The sequence below is a fragment of the Etheostoma cragini genome, chromosome 3, assembly GCF_013103735.1.
Source record: "Etheostoma cragini isolate CJK2018 chromosome 3, CSU_Ecrag_1.0, whole genome shotgun sequence".
NCBI classification, from domain to species: Eukaryota; Metazoa; Chordata; class Actinopteri; order Perciformes; family Percidae; genus Etheostoma; species Etheostoma cragini.
This window is the reverse complement of record NC_048409.1, coordinates 14,914,913-14,935,756: the sequence shown is the minus strand read 5'-3', so window position 1 is coordinate 14,935,756 and position 20,844 is coordinate 14,914,913. Positions and strand designations below refer to the sequence as shown.

General features: G+C 39.4%; 1 long non-coding RNA gene across 1 annotated transcript; it reads left to right on the top strand.

Moving 5' to 3' along the window:
- Positions 1 to 493: 493 nt before the first annotated feature.
- LOC117940754 lies at positions 494 to 17,957 on the top strand. The gene is made up of 3 exons (XR_004655814.1): positions 494 to 620; positions 1,120 to 1,124; positions 17,947 to 17,957. It is a non-coding gene; the product is annotated as an uncharacterized LOC117940754 (long non-coding RNA).
- Positions 17,958 to 20,844: the final 2,887 nt, after the last annotated feature.

The window sequence follows — 20,844 nt, the reverse complement described above, 5'->3', positions numbered from 1 at the left end:
TCTGAACTGCATTTGAGAGTTTACTAAATAAGGTTTTAACAACTCACTGTAGTTTTTAGGATTTTCTGGTTGTCCAAGTTAAAAATAGTTGAGGGAGGAGAGTAAAGATGGAAAGTGCCTAAAGCTTAGTTCCTTATAAATGCATGGATCATTTGTTGTTTTGTCGTTAGTGAAAACCAACATTGACCTTATAGTTAAAAAAGGACCCTCAAGTCAGAATGACATTTCCTCCTATGGAGTCCATTCATTTGCATTCGGAGATCGATTCTTTTTTTACTGGAGCAGATGGCTGTGAGCTGAAACAACAGCTAAGTGAGAAAACTTTTCTTTTTTAGCAAACTCTGTGTACACAAACAATGTTCGCAATGCTTGCGTTCATGAGTAGAGCCCCTGGTGAGACTTTGAGCAAATGTTCATGTATTGACAAGGCCTTATTAGTGTTTTAAAAATAATGATTTAGATGTGATGACATAAGTGTCCCTCTAAGTGACTGAAAAATGAGAATACAGAAAATCTTAAAAGTGGCATTTCCATCCTAACGATGCTTTTAAACAAAAGTTTGACTCGGGTACATTCACAAAAAGACCCTAGATTGCATTTTGCAGAGAGTTACACTTTAAGTGAGTCATGCTCTAACAACCATGTTACAAGCGGTCAGAATGGGTTTTGTCAGGAGGGTGGCTGACTCACCCTTAGAGATAGGGTGAGAGGCATAGTCATATGTGAGGAGCTCGTAGTAGAGCCGCTGCTCCTTTGGGTCAAAAGGAGTCAGGTTCAGGCATCTGGTAAGGATGCCTTCTGGGCGCCTCCCTAGGGAGGTTTTCCTGGCACGTCCAGCTGTGAGCAGGCTTTGGGGAAGACCCAGGACTAGGTGGCGGGATTACATCTCCAACCTGGCCTGGGAATGCCAGGAGATCCCCCAGTCAGAGCTAGTTAATGTGGCTCGGAAAAAGGGAAGTATGGGGTCCCCTGTGGGAGCTGCTGCCCCCGTGAACCGATGCCTGATCCGCTGCCGGATAAGCGGACGAAGATGGAGGGATGGATGAATGCTGTAACGTTTGACAAGCTCCATGATGATCGGAACAAATCATGAGTTGGGTGTTAATAGAAGGTAACAAGGGAGAGTAAGTAGTAACTGACAAGAATAATGTATCCTTCTACTGATGTAGAGGAACAGGAGTGTGACTGGGGCATGTACATGTGTGCGGAAGATGTAAACAGTCAGTCAAAAGTATAAGCACTGTATAACAAGAGAGAAAGGATTTTGATTGACAGTGACTGGAGAAAGTAAGTGAGCAGGTGTCTGAGTTGTGTGAAGAAAGACATGAAAGGAGAAAATGATAGCAACCAAATGTGTCTCAGTGTATTGATCTCCTAATGTGTGTACCTTCGTTCTGCAATGTACTTAGTAGGACACAACCGTGGACAGCTGCAAAAGGGAAAATTAGCAACAACATGCCTGCCCAACAACTGAGTGTGTATATGGATAACAGATTTGCTCCTCTGCTGCAGGACGCTGGACATCCATCTGATGACCGGGATTGTGTCACATTGTCACACAGCAGGGTAAGGACTGAGAGCAATTCAAAAAGTAAAAAGATACAGGGAAAGCTTACAACTGGGCCACAAACCCTGATTGTGGGTGACTCTGCTTTAAATGATTTAAAAAGCAGTAAAAACACAAAATTTCCCAAAGACATGGTGTCTGACCCAAAGAATCACGGATATTGTGGCAGCACACCCAACTGTCAAGAACATTATACTGCAAATATGGTCACATGATGTTGTAAAGCAACAGTTTAATTGCAAAAACTGGACTTTATTAAACTGCTGAACACAGTCAACTCCCTATACGCAGATGTGTTTATCAGTGGCCCTGTACCGCCAAACAACTAAACAAGAGGAAGACAAAAAGAAGTTCGGTGGTGATCAACCACAGCCCCCACCTGAGCAAAGATTTGATCGTAGGATACCACAGAGCAGAGACACGAAACCTCAACTCCCCTTTTCACCTGTCCAACACCCCTCAAACCTCAAACCCTTTGAGGTGTCCATCGCTGTCTCCACTCACCCTTCCCCTCTTTCACCTATCCCCATGTTGGAGTTCACTGACCAGATGAAACAGCTGGTAGATGCTGGAACCAAATTTACAGTAAAATGCCAGGCACCTCTGCCAGGGTGTCAGCTAACTCCTCCCCCCCAGAGTGATAAGGATGCTTGTGTGCAAAATCCATTAAGCATTAACTGATATGTGCCGTGTCTCTTTCCAAGACAAACCCGGGCCCTGTGTATTCAATTCTTCCTCAGTGTATGTTGTGATAGGTAATAGAAGAAGAATAGCAAATGAGCACCTAACTGCAAACTTAGCAAATTTAGCATCTATTCCTCGTCAGCTACAGCCTGTCCCAAAAATGAAAACACACTAACACTAGCCTTACTAAACGTCAGATCTTTGGCAGGAAAATCATTTTTAATCAATGATTTTATTATTAATCACAATCTAGATTTTATGTTTTTAACTGAAACCTGGTTAGACCAGAATAACAGGGTTGCTGTTCTCATCGATTCAGCTCCCCCTAACTTCACTTTTATGAGCGAGAATATAGTGGATAAGAAAGGAAGTGGAGTCGCCATATTGTTTAATGACTAATCCCACTGTACGCAAATATGTTATCGAAATGTTGTTTCTTTTGAATATGTGGCGCGTCGTTTAAGGTCTTCCCCTCAAGCTATATTTCTAAACATCTACAGGCCACCTAAATATTGTGTAACCTTCATTGATGACTTCACTGAACTGCTGTCTATAAACTATTAATTTGATTGTGTAATCATTGCGGTGATTTTGACATTCATGTTGACAACCCCAAGGAGAGGGGGACCAGAGAATTGTGTTGTGTTTTTGAGAATTATGGACTGACTCAGCATGTGACAGAGGCCACGCACAATAAGGGACACACTCTGGACTTGATTGCCTCCAAAGGTCTAAATGTTTTCAAAGTTGTGATGACTGACGCTGCTCTCTCTGATCATTTCTGTGTTTTCTTTAACGGCACTATCTCTGTGCCCAAAAGTGTCCAAATAAAGTTAATCAGAAAACGGTATATAACTGAAAACACCATTGAAACATTCATTCAGCTTTTCTCCCTCTCTGGGCTCTCAGTCACTGAGCTTGTAGATAATTTCAACGGTAAAATTATAAATGTCATTGATGCCCTTGCTCCCACTAAGGTAAAAGTTCTCTATGGTAAGAAAAGATCTCCATGGAGAAATGTCCTATTGGTGAGAACAGAAAAAAGAGAGTGTCAAAAAGCTGGACAAAGGTGCCAAAAAACAAATCTCCTGGTCCATTATAACACCTATAAAAAGAGACTTCACATTTATCATTTGGAACTGAGGAATACAAGGAAGTCCTTCTTCTCTAACATTATCACTAGAAAAAATAATAATTTGCGTGCTTTGTTTGCTACTATCGATAGGTTAACAAACCCTCGAGTGCCAGTAGCATCTGAACTTTTATCTACCAAGGCCTGCTACGACTTTGCCTCCTTCTTCAAAGACAAAATTCAGAAGATTAGACTAACAGTCAGTGTCTCCATATCAAAGTACAGGATATGTGTTGTCACAGTGTTCAGGCAAAACTAATTCCAATATGACAGAAGAATACAATCAACCATAAAAACTAGGAGTACATTATACAACATCTGAAAACCTCCTCCTGTTGCCTTGATATTCTACAAACGGGAGTTTTCAAAAATGTTTCAAATAGTTTGGCTTTTGATCTTCTACAGATTGTGAACACGTCTTATCTTTCAGGTATCTTTCCACAGGCCCTGAAAACTGCAGTAATCAAGCAAATCTTAAAAAAAAAAAATATAGACACATCACTAATGGACAACGATGGACCGATATCAAACCTTCCGTTTTTTCAACAACTCAACCATTTTTTGTCACTAAACAACAGTTTTAATACCTTTCAGTTGGGTTTTCCGACCACACCAAAGCACTGATACGGCTCTTGTCAAAGTCTTTAATGACATCCAACACATACACCACAGATAGTGGCAAAATTTCAGTATTAGTATTACTTGATCTCAGTGCTGCATTTGACACGGATGACCATGACATATTACTAGACTGATAGGAAAACTGGGTTGGCCTTTCTGGCTTAGTACTAAACTGGTTTGAATCCTACTTAAAGAATAGGGACAACTTTGTGTCAATAGGTATTTATGCATCTGAGCAAACAAATGTGACGTACGGAGTTCCCCATGGCTCCATTCTGGGCCCCTTTCTGTTCAACATCTACATGCTTCCACTGGCTCAGATTATGGACAACAACAAAATAAGTTGCCATAGTTCTGTAGACGACACACACATTTACATAAACTTTTTGCCAGGGGACCATAGTCCAATACAAAAGCTGACTAAGTGCATTAAACAAATCAACGGCTGGATGTGCCAAAACTTTCTAAAATTAAATGAAGGAAAAATTGAGGTGGTTTTTTTTGGAGCAAAAGAGGAACAATTCAAAGTCTGTGCTCAGCTTCAAACAACAATGTTACAAACAACAGACAAATCCAGAAATCTTGGTGTAGTAATGGACTCTGACCTGAATTTTAACAGCCACATTAAGACAATAACAAAGTCAGCGTATTATCACCTTAAGAATATATCAAGGGTTAAAAGACTTATGTGTCAACAGGATTTGGAAAACTTGTCCATGCTTTCATCTTCAGTAGACTTGACTACTGTTACAGTGTCTTTACAGTTCTCCCTAAAAAAACTATCAGACAGCTGCAGCTGCAGCACATTCAGAACGCTGCTGCTCGAGTCCTCACTAAGACCAAGAGAGTGGATCACATCAATCCAGGTCTGAAGTTCTTACCCTGGCTTCCTGTGCCTCAAGGAATTGATTTTAAAGTACTTTTGCTAGTTTATAAATCATTAAATGGTTTAGGGCCAAACTACATTTTTTGATCTGCTACTAGACTATGACTCCCCCAGACCTCTCAGGTCAAGTTGGGACAAGTCTGCTTTCTGTCCCGAGAGGCAGATCTAAACAGGGGGAAGCAGCTTTCAGTTTTTGTGCTCCTCATATCTGGAACAAACTCCCAGAAAATTGCAGATCAGCTGCAACTCCCGGATCTTTTAAATCAAGGCTGAAGACCTTTCTTTTTGATGTAGCCTTTCTTTAAATGGTTGTTCATATCTTTAATGTATTTCATCTGTTTTTATGTTTTAACTGTTTATTTTTGTGTTTTATCTTTTTTAACTTTTCAACTGTTTTTTTTCACTTTTTCTATGTGAAGCACTTTGAATTGCCCTGCTGCTGAAAATGCTATACAAATAAAGCTGGCTTGCCTTGCCTTGCAATGTGACTGAGAGTGAAAAACCTTTGACCTTATGAATCTATAAATACTATTATGTTAAAAGTGGCATTCAAATCTAACACAAGCTGTACTGCATAGTATAATTTTCTTGTATTATTCATATGCATTCTATGCTGAATTATCGATGGCAGACCACAGTATGTAGAGGTTAGGGTACTGTAGTTCAGAAAACAGATGTTATTGAGTGGAAGAAAAAAAGAGGGGTGGTGATAGAGGAAAGGACAGAAAAACAGGCACAGTAAAATGCGGAGGGGTGTCTATTCTTTAGCCAAATAAATCTCTTTTGAAGAACAGCCAAACATTCTGTTTATATGACCGATTATGCTGGCTGGAGGACACACACGTAAAAGCACAGGCACCTGCACATGCATACACACACTTCATACGGTTCAGTATTTTGTGTGATTATTCTAGAGTAGTGGCACCTCATCAGTGGATACAGTAGACTCTACAGTATGCTGTAGAGCATAAGACCTGGTCAACAAGTACACCAGTATTTTTTTTAAAGATTAGCTTTTTCAATATGTTTTAGGCACTGTAAACTGAGCTTTTGGAAAACTCCAGGCCAGGGGAAACCTTTTAAATACACTGTTTGTGCATTGTTGTATAGACAGGGAAAACGTTCTTGGCTTGTAATGTCCAAGCGTGCGCTGTTATCTTCTTTGTGAGTTGTCACAAATGTGACCTTTATTGCCATTACAGACACGGCCAAAATAGAACTGGTAACGCTGCTGCCAGATTTTTTACATTTTTACAAATAAACGTACAGTCACTCTTAAATTGTATTGTGGAACAGAGGCGTCTTGGAAAAGACCATCACACTCTAGTTGGTGGGTAGTCTTCCTGTAACAGCTTTTTTCAGGCTTGTGATTGGCCAACATCTCCTTCTTCTTTGTGCGACTGGATTTATATTGGCAACTGTTGGCTTAGCATGCTCTTGACAGCGTTGTGTGGTAAATGGTCTCATCATACTAAGAGAGACATACATTGTACATCTTAGTTTTAGTAATGATTATTACAAACATGTGATGTGTGGTTATGTGGAGAGGTTTTGCACCAATTATAATTTTGTGAATCAATTTTTGTTAAAAAAATTCTGTTTAAACACAATAAGGAATGCATTAAAAACAGGCTGCATATCACTGTATTGTAAAAGTCTGATCAAGCATGAAAGTGCAGACTTAAAATTTGACTCAAAATGGCATCTGAATGAACTGGCTGAAACAGGCTGGCTTTATTTGTGAGACTCATTCATGACATCTCAAATCCCCCCAACAAACCACTGTTTAATTGTAATGGGCTCTTCTGGACTACAACGTGTAAAGTTGATTTCCTCCACTTTCGTCTCCCAAGAAGTGGAGGCTTTCTTTTTTCAAGGGAGACAGCAATCCAAGGATAACTGAGGCTTAACTGAATCCAGAGAGTGGCTCCTGCTTCTAATTATGTAATTGATTGTTTTCCCATGTTTGTTCTGTATGCTGGGTGGGGGTAGAAAATGAATGTATGTAAAAGGGTCAGCCCTAAACTCTGGGGAGTCTGTTAAGCGGTTTGCTGATGATGTGTTTACATTATGTGTCTCATAGTTATGTATAGTATTGTGTGCATAAGAATTTCAAGTCTTGGATTGTGGATAACACTAAACGTGACCATTGAGTGTAGAGTAACTAGACTGGTAATTTGGGTAGATGCGATGCCAGAGGGGCTGCGGGCCCTCGTGGGCCATTTGGGCTGGCCGGCCAATCAAAGAGCCACATGATTGTCATAGCCATGTGGCCCTTTAATTGTAAACAGCGGCCTGTGTAATTTCTCTAGATAATAATTTTCTTTGGCCAACTGGTAGCCAAACTTCTCCAAATCTTTCTCCATATCCTTCACACCGATCAGTATACTAATCTGATTTAGTATTTATACCACATATGAATCCCTCAATATCACAGTTATAGTTACCCTTGACAGTCTACAGCTATCAGTCTGCATTGTTTTGTAGCAAAATTACTTATTCGGCTCAGATGTTCAAATACAAGCATGGTTTAAAATAAAATAAATCTACCTGCACGTATTTCATTATTTGTTTGCAAAATTAAGTAAACCTGTGAATTCTGGGATTTTTAAGACTTGAGTAAACTCGTGTCAGCCTGGTTGTTGGAAGTTGAAGATTGGCTGTTGGAAGTTATACTGTTTACAAAAAAATTAATCAAGGCATCAAGCGACACAAGGGGGACAGGAGCGGCAAAAAGAAAAAGTGGTGATGGACATTTGGAAGGGTTTGCCCCCTCTAGATGACTGAGATATGCAGGCACTTCTGCAGAACGGACATACAGGCAATTCCTGACAGCTTTTTATCTGAATTGTCTTCATGGCTTGAGCCTTCCTCTTCCTCCTCCTCCTCCTCCTCTAGGGTAGCCCCTTCTGTTGCACAGACGTTCTGAAGGATGCAGCACGCTCCTGTCATCTGAGGGGCAAGCGGAAGCTGGATCACTACCGCCCTCGGAAAAATGACTGCCAGCAGGCATGCCAAATATAAATGGTGCTTCTCACCATGACATGGAGTTTTTTTAATGGGCTTCAGCTTGGCCTACTTATTAATAAAATGTAGTAAAAAAAATTATTTAGTGTTTGACCAATGCACAATTCATGTCTCCTGAGGGTAAGTGGGTAAGTGTCTATGTGCGTTTGGACGAACTGTTACAACCTACAGGCGGACGGTAGGGTCATTTCTTGAAAAAGAAAGAAGCCATCAGGTGGATACAGACCCTGTTTTTATAAAAATGGACCTGCATTGGTAATACAAACACACAGAAGTGCACCCAGAAGTGCACCTCTGGCGAATTAAAACTAAATCTACTTGTGTGAGTTTTCACTTATTATACTACCAATTAATCATTGCTGAGTTCATAGCATCCATCACAACCGTAGTTATTTCCTGTTTCTAGTGAACATTCAGTAATTGTGTTCTATTTCAATTCAGATTTATTTATATAGCGCCAAAACACAGCAGTTTTCTCTTTGCACCTTTCATAAAAGAGCAGGTCTAGACCGTACTCTGTGATGTTATTTACAGAAACCCAACAATTCCCACCAAGAGAGAGCACAAGACTCCGGAAAAGGGAAGAAGTCGAGTTAGTAACAAGCAATACAGGTGGAGAGAAGGGGGAGGAGAGATGTGCTCACTGCATCATGGGAAGTCCCCCAGCAGTCCATAGATCCCCAAAGGATCTTTCATGCTTCTACGCCTTATGTACAAGGAAACGTCACAATTTCCCTCTTTCTAGTAGAAGCACTAGTATTACCAAGCTAGAAGTTTACAATGTTTACAGTTATAGTAACTTGTGCAAACTCCCACCCTCTTACCACTCATCGATAGCCACTATTTTTTCACTCTCCATTACTTTGCCAAGCTAACGTCTAGCTATCAGTTTAGATCAGTTCATCTCAGAACCACTGTCTCGAAAAGAGACCATTAACACTGGGTCCAGTCCTTTAGGGGGCCCTAGAAGTTACTGCGGGGGGACCACCAAGTTATTGTTTGATTATTTTTTGGGGGCGCCTGGGTATCTCACCTTGTAGAGCGTGCACCCATAGACAGATGCTCGTCCCTTGCCTCAGCAGCCGCGGGTTTGGTTCCGACCAGCGGCCATTTGCTGCATGTCATCCCCCTCTCTCTTCCCTTTTGTGTCTAAGTTGTCCTATCAATGCTATTAAAATGCAGCCGACTTAAAGGCTGGGTTACTAATGGTCCCAATAGGATTTTTGCTTGTTTGTGTAGAATGGACAGGCAAAAGTCTAGTGGACAAACTGTTCCCTGCAGCTCTGCTGATAGTGTGCCACTTTCAATGCCAGCCATTCTCTCTCCATCTCGCTTTCATTTTCATTCTTTCTTATTTACTCAGTTTGTCCCTGCTGCTCCATTTTCCTTCTCCATCTGTTCTCTGTCTTTCTCTCAATGCCAGCATGCCAGAGCCCTGAAGTAGCATGTTAAACTACCTGACTTAAATCAGGACACAACAGAAATATTACTTCCTGTTTCTTCCTTAATGCCAGATACATTTTTCTTTGTTTGTGTCCTTGCAACAGCAACTCCTTTCTCTATTTATCCCTCTCTCTCTCTCTCTCTCTCTCTCTCTCTCTCTGTCTCCTGCCAATGGAAGGCCTGTACTGGGCCAGGTTTCATTTACAGAACACCAAGGTCCCTCTGTGGAGGCAGATAGGCAATTCCTGTCTTAAAAAAAAAACATGAAAGACAATCACACCGACATGGCCACCGAAACTAACTACACAACATACTTATCTAAATGCGAGTAATAATATAATTTCTCACTTACACTACAAGTATAATATTTACTCATACACTCAGTAGTTGAAAACTGCTACTAATTCCATCCTGAATAGGCCTTTTTACAGTGGACATTTTGACTTGTCATAGTAAAAAAGAAAAAGTACAGGGATTACTAATAACATTAACAATGGCTCTGTTGTATTCAGGTGTCGCAGTAACTATGACATTGCAACAGTGAGCCAGCATGCACAGTACCGGAACCCTGAAACTGAAGCAGCTTCATGGAATTCATCCATCATTAATTGTATTATTAACTGTGATTTTCTCACTGTGGCATGACAAAATGGCTTTCATTAAAAATGCCTAAAAAAAAAGATAGTATACAAGCACTTAGTATTTGTTACTATGATTTTACAACGCAGTACATCTCTGCTTTTACAATGCTGCTGCCAATTAAGCTAAATCCTTGAACAACGATTTTCTACAGCAGAAACAAGCTGTTAACAAAACACTTTTTATCAAGATTTAATTTGATATGGTGGATTTGATAGCAAACAGTTGCTTATAAATTTGTTAAAAGAGTGTCGTTCATTGAACATGGTCATAACATTTTGTGAACTCTGAACTCAACAATTCAGTTTGCAACTTTTGAACGTGAACGCTGTTCAGGCGCTGTTATTTGCTGCACCTGAGGATTTATAGAACCTAGCATGCCGGTGTTATGTGAAAGACTGGTTCCTTGTCAAAATGTGGTTCCCTCTACCTAAATCTATATCTAGCTATTGTAAAATGTAGACATGCACAACACTGCATTTGTAATTGTTTTTTGTGTCCGCCTGCTCAATGTAAGTCTAATATTCACTCTCCTTTTAGCTCTGGTTTGGTCTTTACCAGCTCCTGATAGAAATATCTGGCTCTTTAAGTGTTAGATGCTCTGCTTGGTGCTGAGCAGGTAGCGCACAGTGAGATTTCAGACCTATTTCATAGTATGAAAACGCTGGCTACATTCCAGTTAAGTTTAAAGCTTCACGGCCCGGTTTTTACAGAGCCTTCATTCTTGCTAATAGTTTCACCTGTGCGTTTCCTGTTTTGACAAGTCAAATGGTCACCTGTTCAAAAAACAACAACAGTCTTTTCTGTTACAGTACATCTTTTATCCCTTCAAAAATAGGATAGGAAAAACACCTCTTTAAGAAGACATACAAAAGACTACGCTGGAGATTCAAGGTTTCATAAGCGTGCAAACAAAATGATTGACAAAGTGTCTGTGACAGCAGCGCAGTCATCCAACAGGACAATAAGGTTTGCTGTGGTAACTTTCAATAGAAGAGCATTTTTAGTTTTGTGACTGTGTGTTTGCTTATCTGTGTAACTACCAGTGTCTTGTTGTCATTGTCTGAGTGTGTGTTTGTGTTGCTTCTTGTTGAGATGTTGTACCGTCTCCTGGATAGTGTTTCTTAGCAAGTGGCATTACAGATCTGTTTAGCTGTGATCAGACATGAAGGCACCCACACAAAAATGAGCATGCAGTCAAAAGACGTGTCCACATACGCACACAGACATGACTTCAGAGTTTTGTGTATGCTGCATATGGGGTGTTTTTGCCTACAGCTTGTGGTGATGACAAAATCACAGCAGGAAAGTTATTCATATCTACATCCTCTTCAGTGTCTCATTTCTGAATTAGCCCAACCTTCATGTGTGTAAATTTAGACTCCCCAATCCTCCCCAACACCATGATGCACATGATAGCCTGACAACATTTGGTGATCATGACCAACTGACAACAATGAAGTGTGTTTGGATCCCTGTCTGACTAACTCGGTAAACAATTCCTTTAGTAAATGTAGTATCTTTTGAGAAGCTCTTATGCTCCAAAAAGGATTGTATCATGCTTGTTGTATATATGCTACTCATGTAGCATGTTTAGAGACTCCCTGTGCATAATCTGAGGCTCATACAATGTGTTCAGAATTCTGTATGTCAATTCAATATGACTAGTTTCTGTTGCTGTGTAGTATGAAAACTAACAAATATATCCTGCCCTCATAGTTTTCTGTTTGTTTGTGTTCTTTTCATTTATTGTGACATCCTCTGTCTTTCTTTGTGTGTGTGATCTTTATTTTGTAGTGCCTCTCTCCTTGTTGTATTTATGAGTTTATTGCTCTGTCATCTCCTTCACCTTTCAACTAACTCTCTCCCCTGACTTTCTCTTTTATGATTTTATGTTGATAGCTCACCACTGATCTCAGCGTTATCACCTTTTCAGTACTTTCTGTCTCGGCTTTAGTTATTCTATTAACTCTGCCCTCTCCTTTTATTTTCCCACTTTATCTTCTGTCTAATTTGAACCTACTTTACAGCCGAATATTGTTTCTACTTTATTGGCCCAGGCCTACTGTCCCTGTTACCTGCAGCAATAGACCTGTTTTCATAATCCAGAGACCAAAGGTGTGAGCTAGACATTGATTGCTCTGGCAGTGAGAGCAAAATGTTATGGATTTTCACTTGCATTCATAGATGTGGTTACAGCGGTATATTCGTGTTTTCATTAGGTGAGAACAGGAGGTCATCCATCACGGTACAACCTGGGAACACTTAACATTACTGTAGCTACAGACACCCTGTATGTAGCTACAGATTCACTCATACTTGGCGGTGCACAAGACAGTAAATCACTACTTACATATGCAAGTTTGATTAACCACACACATTAACAAATGGATAACAAGACTGACTGGTACACTGTTTGTCATTGGGCCAAAGTTAAGTGGCACACAAACTACAAAAGAAGTTACTAATGTTCAGTTGTGTAACAATGCAGGCTAATGTGTTTGCTGTTCCAGAATGTGTAAGTTTGCATCTACATACTGGGGCAAAATTTTAATTTCAGATTAAATTTCCTGCCCAGTTTGCTGCCTTTTTCTTTAACAAATAAGTGTCTTGCACTATCTAAGCCTATGAAAAACCACACCAATGCTTTATCTATTTATCGATACTCATGTAAACCCTTATGTTTATTTTTTTTCTCGTAGTCCTTTTTAAACTTACAATCAAACTAAATGAATTAATATATTTTTTGGATATATATCTCCTTATTTTGTGTGTTGTCTTGCTGTTTGCTTTGGATTCTGCATTCCAATAGTTTGTCCAAGATTTGAAAAACCCCCGAATGTGGGCAGGTTATGTAGAAAAACTCCTGCATCTTTTCACACCACAAATACATATGGCATTGAGTTATTTAATTTTTTTGTCTCCTTTTTATTTTGACTGAAGATCAATGTAACACATTTACACTACGGATGAGCCTCCTCTATTTACAATACCAAGGATTTAGCTTTGGCTCTTTCTCTCTTTTGTCACATTCTCTCACTATTATTCGTTTGCCCTTGTTATGTCCTGGGTCTGAATATCCCAACATTTCAGTGTATAAAGTGCCTCCATAACACTAAATACCACAGTGACCATGATCAGAATAATAGATGGGTAGATCAAAAGAGTGAGAGAGAGACAGTACACTGACACCATTTGCAGTGGTGGTGATGGTATAGATGAGGTTACAGACGAATGTCTTGAGTGCCTATATTTTTCATGCATGTCTGTCTGTCAACGGAAGAGGAAACTAATGCCCCACATCCCCTTTTACGACTGCTTCTTGCCACACACTGTAGTCAAGATGTCCTCAAAGCTATTATTTATTTTACGATTGAAGATGTAAATATATGCACATTAATGACAAAGTAATCTTATAGCTATGTGGGCCAATCCACAGTGTGAAATACTAGACAGAGTTGTTAGCTTATTATTTCAGATGAATGGCTTGTTGTGTGGTTGTGTCTCAATGCCAACCATATTTCCAATGGCTCCAATGTGAATCAAATGTATATTTAGTGTCTAATAATACACACATTGAGACTAATAATGTTGTTTTGTATTGGCTGCAAGGCAATAAGTTTGGTAACATATTAGTAGCGACTACATAAGGTGACAATTGCTTGCTTTTGCAATTCTTTGAACCCATAGTGGCCGGATACAAGACAGATTTAAATAATAATAATAATAATAATAACAATAATAGCAGCAGTGGTGGATATATTTTGCCCGATGTGGCCCTGACATGGTTGAAGCTAAAGAAATTGTGTATCTCCATCTCCTGGATTTCCCTATCATATAATGCAACAAATAGAATATTTTTGTTAGTCCCTCGTTGAGGGAAATGCTTCAAGTATGTAACAACATTTTCTAGTATAATTTTGTAGTCACCAAAGCCCAAGCAGTGATAAATCTAAATACATTATCATGGTTATTTCTTCTGACTTGATAATTCTCCTCGGGAGCCATTCAATTATACAGTTTTACAGTACATTATAACAGTTTTTACAGGCTAAACAGCAGCCCTCATGACTTGCAAACTGAACTAAATGTGTAAAATCGGTGGGGGGCCTCTTTAATGCACATTTACCTGATTCTTACTGGTATTTGGGTAATAATAAAAAAAAAAAAAAATGATGTTGAATGCAAGGCTAAGCTTGTTAAAGCTATAGTGCGTAGTTTCTATCTCCCCCATGAGGTTTTTCTAATTAATGACAACAAAACTGTCAGCTTGTCCACATGTTACAGCCTGCAGTGATCCCACACTCAACTCAAATGGCAATGGCTTAAATGTAACGGATGTTCATTACCATAAAAAAAGTTATACACAAAAGCTGTAATGCTTTTTTAGCAGGTGGTTTTGTTGTTGGAGCTCTTGCAAATTTCTCAATTCAAGCAAAGACAACCTTTCTCCCAGATTCAAGCAATCTTGAAGTCACAATTAAGGTTACCATCTGAGAGCCAGCACTACTATGCATGTACTTCTAAGTATTTGTGTATCACTGTGGGAATATCTCTATGTGCGTGTAACTGTGAGTCTGTGTGCTCAAGATTTACAACAGCAGTGTGATAAACATCTTAATCCCTTATAATTACCTTGGATCACACTCATGCACACACACATGTGCCGATCCTCTCAGGTGGGATCATTTTACACTTACTGGTAATTACCTCATCTATCAACTAAATGAACTTGGAGAGAACAAGCAAGGCAAAGATGAGGGAGAACGAGAAAATAGAGGGGAGTTGAGAGATTGGGAGACCATTGGGTCCAGCGGCATTGAATTGAGGTGAGGGCAAAGCTGAAAGGGGTAGCAAGAGAGTTTAAATGAATGGAGTAGTAGGAGATGAGATGGAAAAAGTATGGTGTTCTGTTTCAATTCAAACCATCACTTCTTTTTGCCCCTGTGCTTGCACTCATTCTCACTTAGTTTTCAACTGTTACAGCCTCTGTCGCTGTTCCTTTTACTATGTCTCACTACTCCTTCCTTGCTCTGCAACTGTGGTTTTCAAACATAATTCTATACCTTGCCTCTATCTCAGCACCGCATCATCTGATCAGTACAACCAACACCCAACTGTCTTCTCTCTCCTGTACAATTACTCTCTCCCAAAACAACCTCCGCCTCCTCCCTCCTTCAGTCCCCCTTCTCCCTTTTCTCACCTGTTCATTTTATCAATCACCTCGGCCTTCACTTCCCTCCTCTTGTTCTTTTCGATATTTCACTCTAACATGCCTCACCAGGAAGAAAAACCTTTGCTTTTCTATCCCTCCTCACATTCTGTTCTATTGAAGCTCATTGAAGCTTCATTTGTAAAGCCCTTCATTACAAGGATGTCTCAAAAGGAGAGCACCTGCTCAGAACAAAAGACTTTACTGGACAAGAATTTCATGTGATGTGTGGTATGAAACAAGCAGATGGAGTTATCAGCATATCATCAGTGTATATAAATGTGATACATATTGTTAATGGACATGTATTAATTCTTTATTATTATCTAAAAGAAATCACACAAGTACAGGGTAAATAACACCTACATTTCCATTTCTTTGTTTTTTTTCTGAGATAATCAGCAGGTCTTCGGCCATCCAGCCTTTGTCTGTGTCCTCTGATAGCTGAACATATCTCATTAATTTTGTGTGACCTTTTCTTTCCCCCTCATCTTATTATTATTATTATTATTAAAGCTGCCTTCATTGATTTTTGGCCACTCGGGGGCAGAACAACATCAAAACAAGCTGACAGACCAGACACATCATTGCCTTATAAACAGTAAATGGCTGCATCCATACAGCACTTTAATCCAAGGCGTTATCCCCTGAGCCACACCAGACCCTTACTAAGGTCACGGGTATGTTATCAATCAATTTTCTTATTTACCAATCCAGATATAGATATAGATATACTATATATTCTCAATCTCTTTAGAACTAAGACAAGTAGCTAACAGAGGCTCAAAAAAAGGCCTGTTCCACTGCATAGTAGGGTGATGATTGGGTAGGTTTGTCACTGTGCGCCCATTTCATAATACAAGTTGTCTTTGTAACATACTCACAGTGACAATGCTAACACGCTGATGTTTAGCAGGTATACATCATTTGAATACATTCTGTAGTAGTGCTAGAGGAAAGTCAGGGGAAGTCATTAGGCTTGAACAATATAGTTAATGCTCATTTTCTAACATTTGTTTTGAAAAATTACATTCAATCACCTCTGCTTCGCTTCACATACCAACTGGATGTCAATTGTCCTCTTCATGTAGATTTGTGATTGTGCACTGCCTCCTAAATCACACATATACTTTTGGTGGAATTAAAGTAATTTTTGTCGCAACACAAATTACCGCCATCTCTCCTTAATTATGTATTGTGTGACTGACACCCTATTTGGTGTGTCTGCTCAATACTGTTACAAACTTTGCCAGGCACTGGAAAACAGAGAACTAACAAGCCTTTATTACACCAGCTGACACAGCACCTGTTGCCAAGAAGAAAAGTGTGAATGTTACCTGGCGTAACATTGGACAGATGTCAGTTGTGCATGCCAGATTTTGAAATAAGCCCGGTGATTGAGGCCCTATCCATGCCAAAAAAAAACAATAGGGCACAGTGAGAAAGTCAGCACATTTACATTTAATGGCACTTATGTTGTATGTTGTCTATGATAATCCCTTTGAAGCTGAAGCACATAGTGAATTGACAGGAAACATTATGGCCACATGTGAAGGTGGGGGGCAGCAATGTTGAAGTTGCAATAACAGCAAACTAAGGACAAAAATCACCTCAGTGATTCAAGTACTTTTAATTTGGGTTCTTTGTTTACTTTTAAGTAAACTGTATTAAAATCAGAAGGGCAGCACAAGAAAAAAAGAAAGAAAATTAAGCTGAGATTGTGTGCACTTCTCTATCTCCCTGGTCCATACTTCAATCTCATTCAAAGGCTGAAGTTTTTGCATGTAAAGGAGACAAGAAAACATGACAGCCTTCTGCTGTCCTGACAAATATGTTTAAAAGAAAACACATTATGCTAATAATTAATTATATAAATACACATTATCAAGAGAGCTCCACTTAAATTCAGCCCTGACAAAATTCTACTTCTACATATACAGTAATATCAGATGTGGTAGACTTACCATCCCCATATTCTGCGTCTTTGACACTCTTTCCATGTTTAGTTTTTTTAGTCTGTGAATTTTCCTATTGTACCTTCAGCTCAATTTGGGCAGAGGCAGTGATTACATTTTTTTTGCTTTGGGGCTACTCCATGTGGACAGATATTACATTAAAATACAAAAATGATAGATAGCCTTTATTATTATTAGACTCATGGTCCATAAAATAGAACATAGTACTTGTGACTTTAGAATATTATTTCAAATATAAAGTAAAATGATATTGGTCATAGTAGCATTTGGTCGACTCATTCTTGATATTAAAATTGTGTCCTTGGGTTGAGAGGATGGGAGTACAGGGAACTACAAGCTAGTGGGCATTCAGTGCTCTGACGGGTTGCATTGGCTCTTTGCTTTCAATATCAGTCTTTTGAGTATGCGTCTTATGCTCTCTGTCCCGTAAATCTCCCTCTCATATTGCCATGTCAAGTTTTTTCTCATTTTGTATTTACTCTGACTGTCTTCATTATTCAAGAATATATATATTATAAATTAAGCCAAGAAAAGATGGAAAAATCGCCAAAAGGCATACAATGACAGATTAGACATTTATATAATATTTCACAAAAAGTTCGATTTTATTTCACTAATTTACACATTCGTTTACATTTTCAAAGAGCTTTAAATGCCCAGACTCATCTGACCCTGCCCCAACAATCAAAACCATGGGTTCTTCTAAGCAGTTGTCTAGAATACTGAAACTGAAAACAGTTGACACTCACAAAGCAGGAGAAGGCTACAGAAGATAGCAAAGCGTTTTCAACTGCCAATATCCTCTGTTTGGAATGTAATTAAAAAATGGCAGTCATCAGGAACAGTGGAAGTTAAAGCAAGATCTGGAAGACGAAGAAAAATATCAGACAAAGCAGCTTGCAGGATTGTGAGAAAAGCAAGTCAAAACCCACATTTGACTGCACGATCCATTCAGAAAGACCTGGCGGACACCGGAGTTGTGGTACATCATTCCACTATAAAGAGATATTCGTACAAATGTGGTCTTCGTGGAAGATTCATCAGAAGAAAACTTCTTCTACTTCCTCACCACAAAAATCAGCGTTTGACGTTTGCAAATGAACATACAGACAAGCCTGATGCATTGTGGAAACAAGTTCTGTGGACCGATGAGGTTGAAATATGACATTTTGGACGGAATGAGCAAATGTACGTTTGGAGAAGAAAAGGCACAGAATTTAATGAAAAGAACCTCTGTCCAACTTTTAAGCATGGGGGGGGGGGATCAGTCATGTTTTGGGTTTGTATTGCAGCCAGTGGCACAGGGAACATTTCACGAGTAGAAAGAAAAATGGATTCAATAAAATTTCAGCAAATTCTGGTTGCTAACTTGATGCCATCTGTAAAAAAGCTGAAGTTAAAGAGATGATGTCTTCTACAAATGGATAAGGATCCTAAACACACCTCAAAATCAACAGTGGATTAAATCAAGAGGCGTAAACTGAAGGTTTTGCCATGGCCTTTGCCAAAGAGCAGACAGCCCAGAAATCTCAAAGAACTGGAAGACTTTTAGAAGGAAGAATTGGCAAAGATACCTCAAACAATTGAAAGACTTTTGGCTGGCTACAAGAAGCTGTGATACTTGCCAAAGGAGGCGGTGCATGCTATAAACTCTATAGGGTGCCCACACATGCAGATATACGACTGTCTAATCTGTCATTTGATGCCTTTTAGAGATTTTTCCCTTTTTTTCTTGGCTTTTTTATGCACCTTTATACAATGTTTTGCCTGGGGTGCCCAAACTTTCAAGCCCCACTGCATCTCCCCTGGCTTACTTTACTTTTGTGTTTAATTTCCCCACATCTGTCTGTATGCTTAAGTAAGGTCATGTTCAGACTGACGTTAGAACTGACTGAAATAAGGCAGCACCATTATTCATGTTGACACATTGTGGATGCCACCACCCGGGTTCCAGCAAAAATACTCTTCCAGCGAAAAGGTTAATCCTGGCCCTTTACTGCAACGCAAGTCACCATCACCACTGTGTTGCCTAAAGATCAAGTGCGTATTTCAACCTAGTATTCCTAGGATTTACACCCATGTTGGATGAATCTGCACCTCACGGTTTCTGTTCAGTGCCAGTGCAGGAACTAGTAAAGTCATATTGAGTAGTACAGCCAAATTACATTTTGTTTTGAGTTGTGAAATCGTTCCTCATAGTGTTATAAACTACTGCACACTGTTATGGCGGCTGATAAGCCTTCAAACTCCTGAATCTATTACTCAAACCGGCCTTCTTGGATCATATTTCATCACCTCGGTGGTACCTGAGGCACTCCCCCACTGCACAGCCCCTTGCAAACAGTGCTATTTTTTGTCTGAATGCACCCTAACACTGTAGCTGCTGTCAGCCTACATCAGGCCGCTCCTGCACACTGACACAGATTAAAAAAACAAGCAAATGCAAACTAAAATTTAAAAACTTATTAGCTACATTTCTTCACACAAACACACAGATGCCTCCACACACAAACTTACACAACTTACAGTTTTTATACAAAGTTGTTGACCGGTCATGGCAGAGCGGTTCAAAAAGGCATTACCTCTGTGCAGCACTGTGGCCCTAAACCACGCACACACATATCCCATAACCAGACACACCTTATCTGGCTCTCTGTTTCACAGCCAGAATAACTTTGACACACACAAAGAAAACTTTCCTTGTAGACTCTCTTTTTCTGTTCATGCTTGAGATGTGCTCATTCCAAATACGTTTTTAATTAATTAGATTTTTGACTAATTCCTTGTCAATGTTGTATTAAATTCTTCTGTTGTTTTACAAATCCAAGCAGCATATTGTTTGTTGTAGGCACGGACAGAGAGCTCAGCTCGCATCATCATGATGATAAATAACCCAGACTCAAGGGAATGATGTTGAGTTCTGCTGAAAATGCTGTGTTGTACTTTGAAATATTTAAAGAACTGTATGATTTTTTTTTTCATGAAATGAAGGATTGTGGTGTCTTTTTTAATTGCTGTCCATTACCAAAATATTTTATCTGTGCAACATGTAAACAATTAGTTTACAAATGCATCAAAGTTGAAGGCTGCATCTCTAACCTGTCTGCTTTGTGTAGTATTACATGAAGAGTAATAATAGGTCTGAGGGTCATAAGTAAACACCGTAGAACACAGGTAGGAATTTGTACCAAAGATTGATTGGTAGATGTTGTAATCTGTCCGTGAAATTTTGGCACACCTGCTTATTGGTCTTTTTTAATGCTCCTTGCATTTGTTATTATGCATAATGGACTAGGCATGCAAGTCCTCTATTGCTCTATTGTTATGTTGCTATTTTCTCTAGATGAAAGTGCTGTTCTCCTAGATGATTTTCATGGTAGCAATAGCAAAGATTGTCTTTTCCCAAATGAATGTAGACATATATTTCACTACACACACAGTACTCTTGAATATGCCAATACAATGATAATGTATAATATTAAACCATAGTAGTTTTATTATGTGGCTGGTGTTTATCATCCCAACGTCAAACTCTATCTTAGTCTACCACTTTGTGAGGGTTGGGTGATGGGCCAACGGAGACTCATGGCAATTGGAAGCATACAGCTTTGACAACTGACAGTGTTAAAACTGACACAGAGGACCATATTTTTGTGC